Source organism: Heteronotia binoei, chromosome 9 (genome assembly GCF_032191835.1).
Source record: "Heteronotia binoei isolate CCM8104 ecotype False Entrance Well chromosome 9, APGP_CSIRO_Hbin_v1, whole genome shotgun sequence".
In the NCBI taxonomy this organism is placed as follows: Eukaryota; Metazoa; Chordata; class Lepidosauria; order Squamata; family Gekkonidae; genus Heteronotia; species Heteronotia binoei.
The window spans coordinates 68,784,502-68,801,738 of NC_083231.1; positions in this window are offsets into that span (position 1 = coordinate 68,784,502).

Here is a 17,237-nt window from a genome sequence, read left to right on the forward strand (position 1 = left end):
GCCAGGGAGGTCCTCATGAGGGGGGGAGGCAGCTGGTGCAGGACAGCCTGAGCCACGAGAAAGAGAGAGAGCACTCGCAAGGCGGAAACCAGCCAGAGGGGCGACAGGGTAAGGTAACCCAGCCCACCACCTCCTGGCCACCCCGGGAGGGGACATCCCAGTATCACCAGGCAACAGTGGCACGAGGGGCAGGGCACCCAGACCAGGTGGGCCATAACAAGTATAGATTACAAATTATCACCTAAAGACTTGAGCTCCTATTTGTTACCAAAAGAGGGGCTCAATATATCAATATAAATGAATAATGAATAAAAACAATTGACCCTGGATAGAACCTTGCTCTCAAGACACTTGCCAGAGTCCAGTCTTCACAGTTTTCCTGGGAATTAAATGATCTATTATCACATTTTACAGATATGGACTGTGAACGAAAGATTCCATATAGAGGTGCACAACAGCTTGTGTGGGTACTGCAAAGTTTTCATTCTGGCAATAGTGCCCAACAGAGCATTAAAAACTACAAGAGCAGTCCCACAATAAAATGTGTAATGTATTGTGGCTTGTTTTAACTTGTAATTGCAGTCAGGGCTTTTTTTGTAGCAGGCACTCCTTTACATATTAGGCCACACGCCCCTGATGTAGCCAATTCTTCAAGAGCTTACAGTAGGCCCTGTAATAAGAGCCCCATAAGCTCTTTGAGGATTGGAGGATTGGCTACATCAGGGGTGTGTGGCCTAATAGAGAGCCAATTTGGTGTAGTGGTTAAGTGTGCGGACTCTTATCTGGAAGAACCAGGTTTAATCTCCACTCCTCCACTTGCAGCTACTGGCTGAAACAAGCGACAGTGTCTCTTGTGTTCGGTGAGACGGGTGTTGATACTGCGTTGGGTAGTGCCAATGTAGACTGCACCACAGGAGCAGGGTATTTTGTAGACTCCAGGGGTTGAAAGAAAACCAGAAAAATCAGCTGTAGCTGAACATGCACTTCAAGAAGGAGACCACGTCATCCACTTTGAAAGAACTGAAGTCCTTTCTATGGTCTCACATTATCATACTCGCCTGAACAGAGAAGCTATTGAGATTTACAAACACCAGCACAATTTTAACAGAAAGGAAGAAGGCATTTTCATCCACCAATCTTGGTACCCAGCTCTGCAAAACACCCTACAGACTATAAATTGCAGAAAGTCTCAGAACAACCAGCAAATTCCACAGAACAATCAGCACAATAAACAACCATCTTCCTTATCTTCAAACCCCTTCCAACCTTCCCAGCAATTAACACAGAACAATGGTCACATTCAACAGCCAGTTTCCTTAACACTACTCTTCCAGGAAGCCCCACCAAACAATGGGCACATCCACAAAACAATTGACCTTTCATCACACCCCCTCCAGCCTACAAATAGCAGCTCTCCAGCAGCCCTGGCCCCACTCAATGCACAGCAGCCAAGAAGGTCTGAGCGTCTGCTCCGGCTGCAACGCCACTGAGGATGTTCTCCACAGCTGAGAACGAAACGTCTGGAAGGAAAACTTTCTCCAGTAGAACACGGCACTTGATCCCGAAAGATTCTACAAACCCTAATGATGTTACCAGCCGTGAAAACCTGAATTCTTAGATTAATCTTTATTTTGAAATTAATTCTGAGTGTGGGGTTTCCAAGGACATTATATGGGATGCAATGAAGGCAGTTCTGCGAGGCAAGTGTATCTCCTTGCATTCAGCCTATAAGAAAAGAAAAGCAGAACTTAAACAACTTATATTCGACAATATTAAACTCCTAGAACAAAAGCATAAACAAACCTGCTCAAAGTTTACCAAAAGTTAGTTCTTGAAAGGCAGAAACCAGATTTATTGGAATCTTCTACTATTAGGAAAAAAATTATTATTTGTAAAACAAAGATATTGGTACAACCACCCCCGCTCATTGAAGTTGCTTTTGTGGAAATTTAGGAAAGAATTAGGTGAGAGACAGATTAATTTTGTTAGAGATGATTCAAGCAAAATACATTCATCTAACAAAAAAATCTTGGACACTTTTCACCACTACTTCCAACAGCTTTACACTTCGTCTAATCCTCCTTCTCATTTAATAGATCAATTTTTTCAAAATCAGAATGTCCTTAGTCAAATATCGCATGAACACCAAATTTTTCTGGACTCACCTAGTTCTCCTCTAGAAATAGCTGATACTATCAAATCTTCCAAAATTAATAAAAACCCGGGCAGAGACGGACTACCCTCAGAATTCTTTTAAAAAATTAGTTCCTCACTAATACCCCACCTTACTACAGTTTGTAATCTTGTTCTGGAATCCGGTCGTATGCCCCCTTCTTGGTCCCAGGTGAAGATAGTCCTTATTCCTAAAAAAGACAACGATCCACTGAATACCAAATCCTACCGTCCTATTTCATTATTAAATAATGATTATAAATTATTTACCTCTATTTTGACCGCCAGATTGAATAAAATCATAGGACTTTATATCCATACCAACCAATCAGGATTCATTCCGAATCGCAACATTACGGATAATACTAGACAAACAGTTAACTTAATACAATATTGTACTTTCCAACCATACGAATCCTGTATTCTAGCCCTTGACATTGAGAATGCCTTCGACAGCGTAGAGCCTCTCTTTCTCAAAAAAGTTCTTTATCATATGGGTTTTGGGCCAAAGTTTAGGATGGCCATAGAATCTTTGTATTCCCGCCCATCTGCTCTTCTACAGATCAATGGCCAACACTCCCCTTCGCTTATTTTGGAAAGAGGGTCTCGCCAAGGGTGCCCCCTATCACCGTTGTTATTCGCCATTGTCATAGAGCCTTTTGCAAATATGATAAGACTCTCCCTGGAGATTCCTGGTGTGTCAGTCCAAAATTTTACTTTTAAAATAAGTTTATTTGCCGACGAGTTTACTTTTAAAATAAGTTTCTTTGCCGACGATTATCACAAATTCACTACAGTCCCTAAAAGTTATTTCTATTTTTTTGTTGGACTTTGGTAAACTTTCGGGCCTTAGTGTTAATCATTCCAAATCAATTATCTATCCAATCAAAATTTTCGCTACTTCCAAAAAGGACATAATTGCAAACTATCCTTTTCACTGGGTTACAGAATCGTGGTCATATCTAGGATTGAAAATCCCCTTGAACATTTCCGACTTATTAAAAACTAGCTATAAAGCCACTGTATCCGAAGTCACTACCACTCTAAAACAATTGGATAGTTTGCAATTATCTTGGATGGAAAGAATCCAAATAATTAAATCTTTTATTTTCCCTAATTTTTTATATTTATTTCGGGCTCTCCCTATTGAGATACCTCAGTCCTTATTAAAATCCTGGCAAAAAATGCTGACCTCTTTTATCTGGAAATACAAAAAAGCCAGAATTAAAATATCAACCCTATGTAGGTCAAGACTAAAAGGAGGCCTGGCTGTTCTTGACATCACAATGTATTATAGAGCCGTAATTTTATCCCAAACGACCAAAATACTTTACCAACACCCCACCTTCATGGACACCCTTAGAGGAAGCTAACTTTACCCCTATGAAATACTATGAATTAATATGGCTCAAGAGATCTGAACACCCACCTTGGCACTTCATAAACCCATTCCTTAAGGCACTTCTATCTGTGTGGGACTTGGAGCATCATTTCTTAGCTCCTGGACTTTCTATTATTTCCTCTTATCCCCCAAAGGTATCCCCCCCCTGCTCAATTACTTTCCTCCTTCAAAGTTTGGAGGAACTCTTCAACAGTTTTTTTTTTTCTTTAATCTCCTTTCATCCTCCAAACAACTCTTACCCAAAAGTAAGTTAGATCAAAAATTGACAGTTTCGGCTTCCTGGTTAAAATATTTCCAGATAAGACACTTACTTCAAGATCCCAAAGTGATCTCTTCAATTTCTCGCCCTTCGACTGACTATGAACACTTGATTCTCCACCTGCAGGAAGGAAGAGGGACAAAAAGTCTTATTTCATGGCTATATCATATTCTTTTGTCTAAACTGGAAACCTATACACCAACCTATGGCACAAAGACTGTAATACCACACTCTCTCCAGACCAATGGGACTCCATATGGGCCAGCGATACCTTACAATCCAACATAATAAACATATCTCAACAGAATTACAAACTAATGGCACGTTGGTATCTTACTCCTAATCAATTTTCTCACATGACTCAGCTGGGCTCCTCTGATTGTTGGAGGAATTGTGGTCTCAAGGCCTCTTATATTCACTGCTGGTGGGATTGCCCTAAAATTAGACCCTTTTGGACCTCAATTTGTGCCCATCTCTCATCCCTGACAGATGTTATAATTCCTGACAACCCAGCAACTATACGTCTCAACCACTGGTCCGGTATTCAATTGTCACCCTCTAAGAAATCCTTGATTGTCAAACTTTTGATGGCTGCAAAAACAACGATTGCGCAGTCCTGGAAAAACACAAACAAATTGTCACTTGACACTTGGCTTCTTAAAGTCTGGGAGCACATTGTAATGGACAAAATTCAAGCAGCCATAGACCACAATGACCCTTACCAGGCCTATGCTAAGTATTTGGCAACGTGGCTTTCTATTTTAGAAAAACTTGACAGTGATCCATTTTATATTAATTCCTACACCAAAAACAAAATGTATAAAGATTTCTTATTGCTATAAAGAATGTTTTAAAGACTAATTATAGCTACATTATAATATTTCACCTCTTTCCCTAATCCTATTTTATTTTATTGTCTTATAATAATTTAAATATTTGTATATTGGGAGACTGTCTTGATTTTTAGTTTGATTTTTTGTTATTTTTTAAAATTAAGTTCATGACGTTATTTTTTGGTGATATTATTTGTAAATTTCTCAGCTCTATATTGATTGTATGTTATATTTATATTTCAATAAAATTGTTTAAAAAAACAAACAAAATAGTAATGCTTTTATTTTGTTTCCTTGCTGACTTGGTATGTTTCTGGATGTGTTAAGTCTAATTTTTTTTAAAAAATAACCACATAGCCCAGTCAAAGGCATAACCTCAATATTCTATGTCTTTTGTTCTATAGGATCAAAACAGAGACAAGATTTTTGAAGCACTTCATGTTCAGATATTGGAGAAACTTCTGCTTGTCGCCCATGTTCTGTGGGAGCTGTGAGCCCTAGAAAAGTATTTGCTGTCATTGGGGAGGGGAGAGAGAGTGGGGAAGGGAGGGGAGAGGAGGGGGGAGCGGGGAGAGAGATGAGAGTGTACCTTCAGATTCTGATGGACAAGGAGAAAGAAATTTCATTGTGGTTGTACATAACATTCATGAGGAGTTGCATTTTCCTCACAATGTGCATTCAGTTCCCTGAACTGTAGGAATCTTTATCCATTGCCCTGTAACAGAAGGTTGTCAATGGAGTAAAGACAACTATTCTAGTAAGCATCATTTAATCCATGTTTAATGGTTGCATTTTTCATGGAATACATTTTTATGTGTCCATCATATCAAATCTATATAAAATGAACGCTTCTTGTGTTATCCCATAAATCATTGTTCCTCATATCAGTGTCATATCACTTGAAAATATTTTGTTTGCTCATATTTGTACTTTTTAATGAAGTCTTTTCCTCTTTCCATTCAGAAATATGTCAATTTTAAGTAGCAATCCAAATTTATCAAAATCTCTGCCCCTTAAATAACTAATTGTTCTAACATAATCCCTAGCTTGTTGGTTACCATGAGTAGTTTTAATAAACTATGTAGCTCACCAAAAAAGACAGTTCTGTGAAACCCAGTCCATGCTACATTCAAAAATAAGGCTAGACAATATTAATAAATCAGATGAATAAAATCTAGAGTTACTTTATTCCAGTAATGTTAATTACAATCACTGAGCGTCATCTCCTTTGACATTTATGGAAATTTATTAAACATAGACAAAATAAGATAAATCATTACATTTTGCCTTCTTCAGTTACCATGTCCTCAGCCAGACAAGAGACAGCAGTAAGCGTATCTAGCTAGCCTTATTGGCAATTGGTTTCTGATGTTTCTGTTGCTTGGCTGGTTGTAATGCTCAGCAGGGAGCATGTGTTCCCACATGCTCTCTGAAATATTAATACACAAAATCGCACTGAGGTTTCTGATACCAGCAGATTGGCTGCTCTGTGGTTTTCTGATTAGAGGTGTATTGGTGATTCCGAGAACCCAGTGGCGCCTAAATGGGCTCTGCCTAATAAGGTTTTGAAAGCTGATAGCATAATTTAAGAGGCCTCAGACTTGCAATGCTACAGACCTGGCTGACCCTGGCAAATTACACTGTTTGTTAATGCTTCTGGTATAGACCTCTTTTAGACAACTCAAAGCAGATATATTAAGTGAAAAATTGACTTGTGGTTCACAAAGAGATGTTACTGTCTTAGCTTAGAGTTGACAGAGTCTCTTCAGGTTTGGAATTCTTTGCTCACATTTTGAGGATGCAGCTTTCATAAGGGTTCCCTTTAACTTTCCTTCAAAAGAAAAATAGCCACCTTAAAAATTCTAGCATCATAATATTGTACAACATGTGTCTCCTGGGAAATCTAAAAAAACAATTTAAGGGAGAGAAAACAGAGGGATGGGGAATCCTTTTATTTTGAGCACAGTGATTATAACCATACAGGCTTTAGACTTGAAGAAAATAGTATATAAAAGAAAGAGTGATTAAAACAGGCAGTAAAATTTATATTGTGTTTTCAGAATCAATTTTAATTAAATGAGGTAGTGGCTAGATAGTGTTTTTAAAATGAATATCCTTACTGAATGTTTAATGACAACATGTCTGCTAGGGAACATCCCATGGAATCTTTGCATGAAGATACTACTGAAATACAAAAGTGTTCAAATAAAGCAGATAGCTTAAAAGCTCTGGAAGAAGGAGAAAAGTTTCTCTCGATGGCAGTGTTTGGGACATGACAGTCCATTGATCTGATTTTCAAAGTTGACAAGAATATTCTTTCTCTTAAATATCTTATAACAGCAAATACCAGCTATGAGAAATTAGATAATTTCTGAAGAACCTGATGGACAGAGCATCTAAGAAATTAACAGAAATTGAACCAGCCCACTCGAGGGTCATTTTGTAGAAAAATAGGTGGCAGAGCAAATTAGCATAGCTTATTAGCATATGCGACCACCCCCAGTCAAAAGCAACCTGATGCAAGAACAGAGAGCCCCAGGTGACCGAGGCTTGCTTGGGCTGGCTAGAGATTCAGCCAGTCCAAGCAGGCCTCACTTGCCTAGGGCTCTCCTGGGCCCCCCCAGTCAAAAGGCCAGCAAGCCACCCGATGCTCAAAATCACATAAGAAGTGGAGAAAGGGTGGTGTGAGCTTCTCCAGGGGTTAATGAGGGCAGCTGGGGGTGTGGCAAAATGGCTGACTGGCCGCTCTCCTAATCCAGGGATTGTTATTGTAAAGTACTGGGGTTGGCGCAGTAAGAGACCAGAGTCGGAGAGTGATTTCAGCAAGCTTTACTTCAGGAACACACACACAGACTGAGCTCTATTCAAACTTCCCGCTCTTTTATACAATTCTTGCCCCCTTCTGATTGGTCCTTAACTATCTACATGGATTGGCTATTTACAGGGCCCTAAGGGCCTATCAGGGTACAGTATGAGCCTAGATGTTGATTGGCTACTTATGTTTCAATCCTTCCCCTGATTGGGCACGCTTAGGCCTTCTCTGGAACCCTGGTGTGGAGTACAAGCTTTGGCTTGTTCAGCTTCCCTCCAAAAGTAACAGTTCTCCCATTTAAGCCTAGGACACAACACCCCTCCCCCCATAGTTCCAGCTATCAGGTGACATAGTCCTGGAGATATGCCGGAGGGCGGCGGTCTCGTGTCGAGCGTCGGAGCTCCGAGGGGACTGGGCGTTCCGACTCGGTTGGTGGTTCCGCGGCTGCAGAGCTGGAGACATCTGGGACGGCGGCCCCGGGAGACCTGGGTTCAGCTGCGCGGTTGGGGGTCTCCTCCTGCTGGGCAGAAGCGGGCTCCACGGAACCCTGTTCTGTGTCAGGCTCTCGGGGACTTACGTTGTCCGGATCTGGAGCCTCTGACCTTGGCTCCCCGGCAGGCAGGCGACCTCGGAGTTGGTCGATGTGTCGCCTCAGGAGATGTCCACCCTCTAAGGTCACTGCATAGGAGACCGGTCCGGTGACGTGGTCCACCTTTCCAGGGAGCCAGGCGGGGCCAGTGGTGGCATAGTTCCGTGCCCACACTGTCTCACCTGGGTAGAACCCTCTGGGGGCTTTAAGGTGTTCCGGTGCCGGTCGCCTGTCTGGGGCTCGGTCAGGGTGCAGCTTGTCCAGCAGGGTGCAGATGCGGCGGCCCATGAGGAGTTCTGCTGGACTGCGACCTGTGGAGGCGGTAGGTGTGGTCCGGTAGGCCATTAGGAAACACGCCATGTCTTTTGGCCAGTCTGAGGGGCCCAGACGGTTCAAGGCCTCCTTTGCCGTGCGCACCATCCGCTCTGCCTGGCCGTTGGTGGCTGGATGAAACGGGGCAGAGCGAATGTGCCTGATGAGGTTCTTGGCCAAGAAATCCTGGAACACTGCGGACGTGAATGCTGTGCCGTTGTCGGTGACGATGGTCTCCGGCAACCCGTGGGTTGCAAAGATGGCCCTCAGAGCCGTGATGGTCGCCTGCGATGATGGTGAGGGCACCTGGACCACCTCCAACCACTTGGAGTATGAATCCACTAGTATGAGTAGAGTCCGCCCATGGAAGGGGCCAGCAAAGTCCATATGCAGTCTTGACCAGGGGGTTTTGGTGGATTCCCATGATTGCACTGGGCCATGTGCGGGGTCAGGCCTTGACACCTGGCATGTCGGGCACCTTTTAACCCAAGCCTCAATTTCTGCATCGAGGCTTGGCCACCAGACATAGCTCCGTGCGAGAGCCTTCATGCGGACTATGCCCGGATGTGCCTCGTGCAGGGCTCTCAGCACTTGGTCTTGCAAGGGTTTGGGGATGACGACTCTGTTGCCCCATAGTAGGCAGCCTTTGTGGGTGGATAGTTCGTCTTTCCGGGCTGCAAACGGAGTAAATTCCGGCCCAGTCAAGCCCTTGGGCCACCCCCTCCCCACCGAGTCCAAGACACGGGAGAGGACTGGATCATGAGCGGAGCGGGCAGCAACGTCGCGGGTGAGCAATGGCCTGTCCGGAAGCATGTCCATCAGTAGGATCTGATGAGCCGGGGCTGGATCGGGATCCACGTCAGGCAAGGGCAAGCGGCTCAGGGCGTCAGCATGGCCCATTGCCTTGCCCGGGCGATGCACTAGGGTGTAGGTGTAGCCAGCTAGAAAAATGGACCAACGGAGGACCCGTGGGGACAACACCTGAGGGGTCTGCCGGTCCGATGCAAAGAGGCCCAAGAGGGGTTTGTGGTCCGTATAGAGGGTAAAAGGCCGGCCGTAGATGTAATCATGAAATTTTTTGACGCCAGCCACAACTGCCAACCCTTCTTTGTCGATTTGGGCGTAGTTCCGCTCCGCTGACGAGAGGGTCCACGAGTAGTATGCGATAGGGACTTCGGTCCCATCAGGGAGTCGGTGGCCCAGAACTGCCCCCACGCCATAAGGGGATGCGTCGCATGCAAGGACCAAGGGCAGGGTCTCGTCGAAATGGGCAAGGACGAAGTTGGACATCAGGAGGCCCTTGATATCCTGGAAGGCTTTAGGGTGCTGGCGGCCCCATGCCCAGGGTCGGTTCTTGTCTAGAAGTCGGTGCAGGGGTTCGGCCACCGCTGCCTTGTGGGGGAGAAAAGCATGATAAAAGTTTAGGAGGCTGAGGAAGGCCTGGAGTTCTTGCTTGTTGGTGGGCGCTGGAGCATCTCTGATGGCACACAGATTGGTGTCGGAGGGGTGGACCCCCTGGGCATCGATGGAGAACCCCAGGAATTCCACCCGATCCACGCCCAGGAGGCACTTCTCCCGTTTGACCTTGAGGCTGGCTGTTTCAAAACGTTGTAGGACTCCTCTAAGGCGGGCGGCGAATTCTTCAGGTGAGGCTGCCGTGATCAGCACATCATCGAAGAATGGAGTGACTCAGGGAAGTCCTTTTAAAAGAGAGTCCATGAGTTCCTGGAACAACCCCGGAGCCACACTCACGCCAAATTGCAACCGCTTTACTCTAAAGGCCCCCCGGTGGGTCACAATTGTTTGGGCGTTGGCCGTGGCCTCATCCACCGGCAGCTGTTTGTAAGCTTGGGCCAAGTCCAACTTGCCAAAAATTTTTGCGCCGGCTAGGGTGGCTGACGATGGGCACAGGGTATGCGTGGGCCTGAAGAACCTTGTTGAGGGTGCACTGATAGTCTGCACAAATCCGCACCTCCCCACTGGGCTTGACTGGAGTCACGATGGGAGTTTCCCAGGTTGCGTGGGTGACAGGCTCTAGTATTCCCTGTGCAATCAGTTTATCCAGTTCCTCCTCAATTTTAGGCTTGAGCGCGAATGGAACTCGCCGCGCTTTAAGCCTAATAGGCCGCACTGTGGGGTCGAGGTGTAGTGTAACCGGGGGACCCATGTAGCAGCCCAAGGTGCCATCGAAAACGGCCGGGAACTCTTCGCAAACCTTGTTAAAGTCCACTCCGACAGTCTTATTGACCCCCCTGATCTCTGTTCCCAGGGGCTTGAACCAGTCGAGACCCAAAAGGTTTGTAACGTGGTTCTTGACCACTAGCACTTGTAGCTGGCCCTTGAACCCCTTGTATTGGACTGGGACCGGGCCCACTCCCAAGATAGGCACCTTATTCTTCTGGAAGTCCACTAAAGTAAACCCCGGGTCCCTGAGACGAGGCCTCAGCCTGGTGGGAATTTTTTAAAATGTCTCTGCCGCTATAATAGATGATGCTGACCCAGAGTCCACCTCCATTTGGCAGGGCACCCCCCCCCCCCCGATCCCTACATTGACCCGGATTTTGGAGGGCCTGACTGGCGAGGGTAGGTACTGTACCGGGTATGGGTGGGCGTGGAGAGCGTCGGTCTCGAAGTCTGGCTGGCCTTCGGAGTGCGCAGATCTTTGCGGGATGTGTGCTCGGGATTTGGATCTGCAGGCGCAGGCGATGTGGCCTTCCTTGTTGCAGAGTCGACAGGTGGCATTCCGGAATCGGCAGGTCTTCCGCTCGTGCTGGCCCCCGCAACTTGCACATGCAGGTAGTGTCTTGTGTCTCATGCCCTGTGGGACATGGGTGGTCTTCCTTCCTGCTGAACGATAGCTGGTTTGTAGAGCTTTGTCCTCATCTGAGTCCTCTGTAGATGGTTCAGGGTTGATCTGGTGTGCCGCAGCCTGTCTTGTCAGCCGTGGCTCTGCTGATCTGCCCTTCTCCCAGCTGGTGGCCACATTGATTGCCTTTGTTAGGTCGCACTCGGAGAGGGACAGGAGTTTCCGTACTAGTTTTTTGTCCCTCAAGCCCCATACAAACTGGTCGAGAAGGGCTTCGTTGAGGTCTGCGAAACTGCATCGGCTTGCCACCCGGCGCAGGCTTGTCAAGAACGCCATCGTGGTTTCGCCTGCCTTCTGTGTCCTTTGTCAGAAGTCCCAGTGCCGGGTGAGCTTGGTTGGCTGGTGCTGGAAATACTTCTCCAGAGCGCTGATGATGTCGTCCACCGGCGTCTCTGAGAGCTTCCTGGGTTGGAGAAGAGCCCTGGCTAAGTCCACGGTCTCCGTGCCACACGTACTGATAAGCAGAGCTCTCTGCATGGTAGTCTCTGTAATCTTCTGGAAGGTCAGGTATGACTGGAAGCCTTCGACCCATGAGTCCCACAGCTCGGGGTGATCAATGCTAAAGGGCTGTAGGAGGTTGGCTGGAGCCTCCATTCATGGCAGCGTATCTGGGCAGCTTGCGAGCTGGGGTGTGCGCAGAGCGGAGGTGCGGACCCAGATGGCTTGGATTTAGCCACCTTTCCGTGTTCCTGGTTCTGTTGCTGGTTCTTACTGGCATCCCATCCTCATCACCAGTGTAAAGTACTGGGGTTGGCGCAGTAAGAGACCAGAGTCGGAGAGTGATTTCAGCAAGCTTTACTTCAGGAACACACACACAGACTGAGCTCTATTCAAACTTCCCGCTCTTTTATACAATTCTTGCCCCCTTCTGATTGGTCCTTAACTATCTACATGGATTGGCTATTTACAGGGCCCTAAGGGCCTATCAGGGTACAGTATGAGCCTAGATGTTGATTGGCTACTTATGTTTCAATCCTTCCCCTGATTGGGCACGCTTAGGCCTTCTCTGGAACCCTGGTGTGGAGTACAAGCTTTGGCTTGTTCAGCTTCCCTCCAAAAGTAACAGTTCTCCCATTTAAGCCTAGGACACAACAGTTATGCAGCTGCACCTACTATTCAATGGACAAAGTAGGTGGGGTGGAACCCTCAGAAAGGTTCAGGAGCTATGCTCCTGTGAGCTCCTGCTGCATCTGAGGCCTGGGCCCACTTAAGAAACCATGAACTGCCATAAGAAGTTGTGAATAGCACCATTATGTATTTTTTTAATATAATGTTATAGTTTTAGCGTTATACTGTTTTAGTGATTTAATATGTAATTTTGATTGCTGTTAGCCGCCCTGAGTTTGTTCATTAATAAAATAAAAATATCAAGGAAGGAAACAACAGAAGAAAGCACCTTGCATGTTACCAGGAGTGGAATTCTAGCAGGAACTCCTCTTGCATATTAGACCACACACCCTTGATGCAGCCAGTCCTCCAAGAGCTTACAAGGCTCTTTTTTGTAAACTCCAGAAGGATTGGCTATAGCAGGGGTGTGTGGCCTAATATGCAAAGGAGCTTTTGCTAGAATTCCACCCCTGCATGTTACATTTCAAATTGTGTGAATACAGTTTGTGTCACGAAAGGTCTGATTTTAAAGTTTCAAATTCACATTTTCACCTAGTAATTTTACACACACACACACAGAATTTTCCTATGATATGAGGGATACAAAGCGTACTTCAGAATATTAAACTTGTAGTCTATGAAGCTCAATGTGCCCTGATTGCTAGAAGCCAGAAAGAGGGAAGATTTCCATTTAGTTATAGGATCACTATAATGTCATCATGGCCCAAGTGACAAGATTACTTTTTCTCTCCTCTTTTATAAAGTTAATAGAAACAGATATTTCTTTAATGGACATTGATGCTTTTTAAAATATTACTGTTGACTATTAACTACTGATTCATGGAGATGGTGGGAAAATAATTAGGGAACTAGAACATGACAAAGGATATAGAAAACTCAGTTCTGGAGCTGCCTAGAAGAAGAAGGCTCTGGGGAACCCCAAGGCTATGGTATTTGCTTTGGGTGACATTTTTGCTTCTTCAGTTTGCCCTTGCCAGTGAGGTAAATTAAGCTGGAAAAGTGTTAATGGCCCCAAGTCACCCAGTGAGTTTCCACAGCAGAATGAAGATTCCAGATCCTAGGCTGAAGCTCTCACCACTGCACCACATTGGCTTTAGTGGAGCGGCTGCTTCTGAACAGTGGCAAGCAGCCATGTCTGGGTGACTCATGTGAGTTCTGTGGTAACAAGTTCCCTGGTGGTTGCTGCCAGGCCTGGGCCCAGTGAACCATCCCTCAAAGACCAGATGAATCTTCCCCTGCTTTTGGCTGACAGAAAGCAACCCAGGCAATGCTGCTGTGGTCGTTTTAGGTTTTCTTACCCCACCCTTTTTATTTTGAATTTTTCCGCAAACGTGAGGTTTATTCCAGGTTTGTAGAAAGATCTGTCTCCATTTTGAGAGTGAGTGAGTGAGAGAGAGAGGGGGGGGGAGAGAGAGAGATTAGAAGCCAAGAGCCACACAGCCCCTGAGCACCTAGGCTTTTCCCTCCAAACACTAGGACTGATTTCCCACTCACCTTACCCCACTCTCACATTCCTCTTCTCAGCGGGACTTCCTTCCAATTTCACACTATCTGCAAGGGCTGCAAGTAACATCGACTTTTTCATGCGGGAAAGAGAAACAGACATCCTTTGGGCCAGGGATAACCAGAAGATGTTGGTTGGCAGATTGTAGCAACCTTCGGGGCTCATATGGGGAGAGGCAGTCCCACAGGTATGTTGGTCCCAGGCCACGTAAGGCTTTGAATGTCAATACTAGAATCCTGAACCAGATCCGATACTTAACTGGTAACCAGTGCAATGTGCACAGCATCGGTCGACTGCTTGCCCTGTTAAGAGCTGTGCTGCCGCATTTTGCACCAGTTGGAGTTTCCAGATCAGTCTCAAGGGCAAACCTGTGTAGAGTGAGTTACAGTAGTCCAACCTGGAAGTAGTCCAACTGTTGCATGGATCACTGTAGCTAGGTCCTGGGACGTCAGATAGGGCATTAACTGTTTGGCCTGCCGAACATGGTAGAAGGCAGATCGCGCAACTGCTGTGACCTGGGCCTCCATGGAAAGGGAGGCATCCAGTATCACCCACAAACTCTAAGGTAGCATCAAAGGGGCACCATCTAGGGTGGGAAATTGGATATATTCTGAGCTCCTAGGCTTCTCCCTCCAAACGCTGGCATCAGATGATGACTTGCAACTTCCAAGGCCTTTCCCCTGACACCAGAGGCCAAGGGCCACTTGGCTCCAACCCCAAAAGCTGTATGCATGTGTATATATGGGTGTAAGTATGTATATATTAAAGTTTCAAAATTTGATGTATAAATATTATCAACTTTCACCTGAAATATACAAATGATAGTTAAAATAGAAAGATCAGGTGACTTCAGTAGAAGCTCCAATTACATATGTCAAGGATTTTAGTCATGTAACCCTTTTGTGTTTAGTCAGAAGGAAGTCCTATTTTTGTTTTTGTTTTTAATATAACTATCTCTGCATATAGGGGTCATTTGCCATATTAGGGTTCTAAAAGAGCAGCTGTTCAACACCTAGGATATCTTATGCAAATTTCCATATGGAGATTAAACTGAAGGGAGTTGAGTCCATTCCAAACAATTGATTTTCATAAAAGGAAAAGGAAATGAGAGTTGCACTATTATGGGATTAAGGTATCTAATTTTTTTGTTTTAATAATTAAACCTTTATTAAGAAAGGTTTATTAAGAAAGGTCATAAAGGATATTACCCAATATATTCCCCAATAGTGTCAGTTAAAGACTCAATTGTGTGTGTGCCTTTATGTCTGGATTAGATACTTTGGAAATATGGCATCTTGAAGAGGATACAATATTTAATACTTATGAAGTGGAAATCAATTATTGATAAATTTGAGGCCCTTTGAAGAGAGCTGCTGGTAGTGAGAGGAATGGAGGATAAAGATAAGAACATAAGAGAAGCCATGTTGGATCAGGCTAGTGGCCCATCCAGTCCAATACTCTGTGTCACACAGTGACCAAAAAAACCCAGGTGCCATCAGGAGGTTAACCAGTTGGGCCAGGACACTAGAAGCCCTCCCACTGTTGCCTCTCCCAAACACCAAGAATACAGAGTATCACTGCCCCAGACAGAGAGTTTCAACAATACACTATGACTAATAGCCACTGATGGACCTCTACTCCATATGTTTATCCAATCCCCTCTTGAAGCTGGCTATGCTTATAGCTGCCACCACCTCCTGCAGCAGTGAATTCCATGTGTTAATCACCCTTTGGGTGAAGAAGTACTTCCTTTTATCCATTCTGACCCAACTTCTTGCAATGTCATTGATTGCTGTCAAGCCCCGATTGTCCCAATAATGAAGTCCTTTGTTTTATTTCAAGTAGACTGCTTTATTCAGGAATTCAAAGGTGCCCAAGGAACATAATCCTTGGAAATACTGAGATACCAGAGGTTATGTGGTGCTATATAGGGTATCAAAATGTTACAAAAAAATAACATTCAAACCTAAAGTTCAAAGGGTACAGCAGTAACTTTCTTTTACACTGCAAAAGCATTCTAACACTATATCTTGAACTGATAACAAGCCTGTGAAGGAAGCCTGTGAAAATTAGGGAGTGCACTCTTCAGACACAGCATACCTTTCCCAGTAACATAAACATTCTTGACCAGATTGCAAGGTGGATGTGGTGGACAAGCTGTAAATAATGGAGATGGGCCAGAGTATTGGTTTGACATTTGTTTAGCCATCTTATATCAAAATAATCGGGCTTGACATACTGCCCCCCCCCCTTAGGCCCGCCCCTGGGTGTGTGGGTGTTCGACATAGAATTGTTTGACTAATGATGGAGCTTCTACATCCGGTTTAGCGACCCACTCATCATGTGATTTTGGAAAATGTTTCCAGCTAATTAGGAAATACAGCACCCCCTGTTTCACTTTAGGATCTAAAATTTCTTCCACATCATGGTGATTTTGACTCCCCACAGGGATCGGGTCCAGCGCTGGTGGTCGAGGGTACCAACGTATTGCGCCAGGGTCTTTTCGGAGTAAACTGGAATGGAAAACAGGATGAACTTTACTAAACATCTTAGGCAAACCTAACTCTACAGTCACTTTATTTATAATCCATTTCATGCAAAAAGGTCCCAGAAATTTGTACGCCAGTTTCTTAGATGGCTGTGGAAGTGGCAGGTTTTTGGTAGACAGGAATACCGTGTCTCCCACTTTAAAGTCCTAAGTAGGGGAGTGAGATTTGTCATAATGTTTTTATACACCTTCTTGGCTGTGTCCAGATTCTCCTGGATATTACTCCATGCTTGCCCCAAATTAGTTCACCACTGTTCAAAGGAGGAAAGTGTCCTTTGTGACTTCCCTCCCAGTAATAAGGGGAGCAGTTTTCCCTCATACCCATTCACTACCAGAAAGGGAGTAGCCTTTGTGGAGCTGTGCACACTATTATCGTATCCATTTTCCATAAATAGGAGTAATTCCGCCCAGTTGGATTGCTGGTGATTCACAAAATACTGTAAATATTGTTCTAGCATCACGTTGGTTCGTTCAGTCTGTCCGTCTGTCTGTGGGTGATTTGCTGAACTGAGTCCTTGTTCAATTTGGGCTAATTTGCAAAACTCCTGCCAGAAGTTGGCAACGAACTGAGACCCTCTGTCGCTAATTACCTTGTTGGGAAAGGAATGTAATTTCACGACATGCTGAAAGAAGAGATGTGCCAGTTTTTTGGCTGTTGGTATTTTAGAGCAGGGGACGAAGTGTGCCTGTTTTGAGAATGTGTTGACTACTACCTGAATTACGTTTTTTCCCTGGGAGGGGGTAATTCCACAATAAAGTCTAATGATACTATCAACCAGGGTCGGGTAGCTGACTCCAATGCTTGCAGGAGC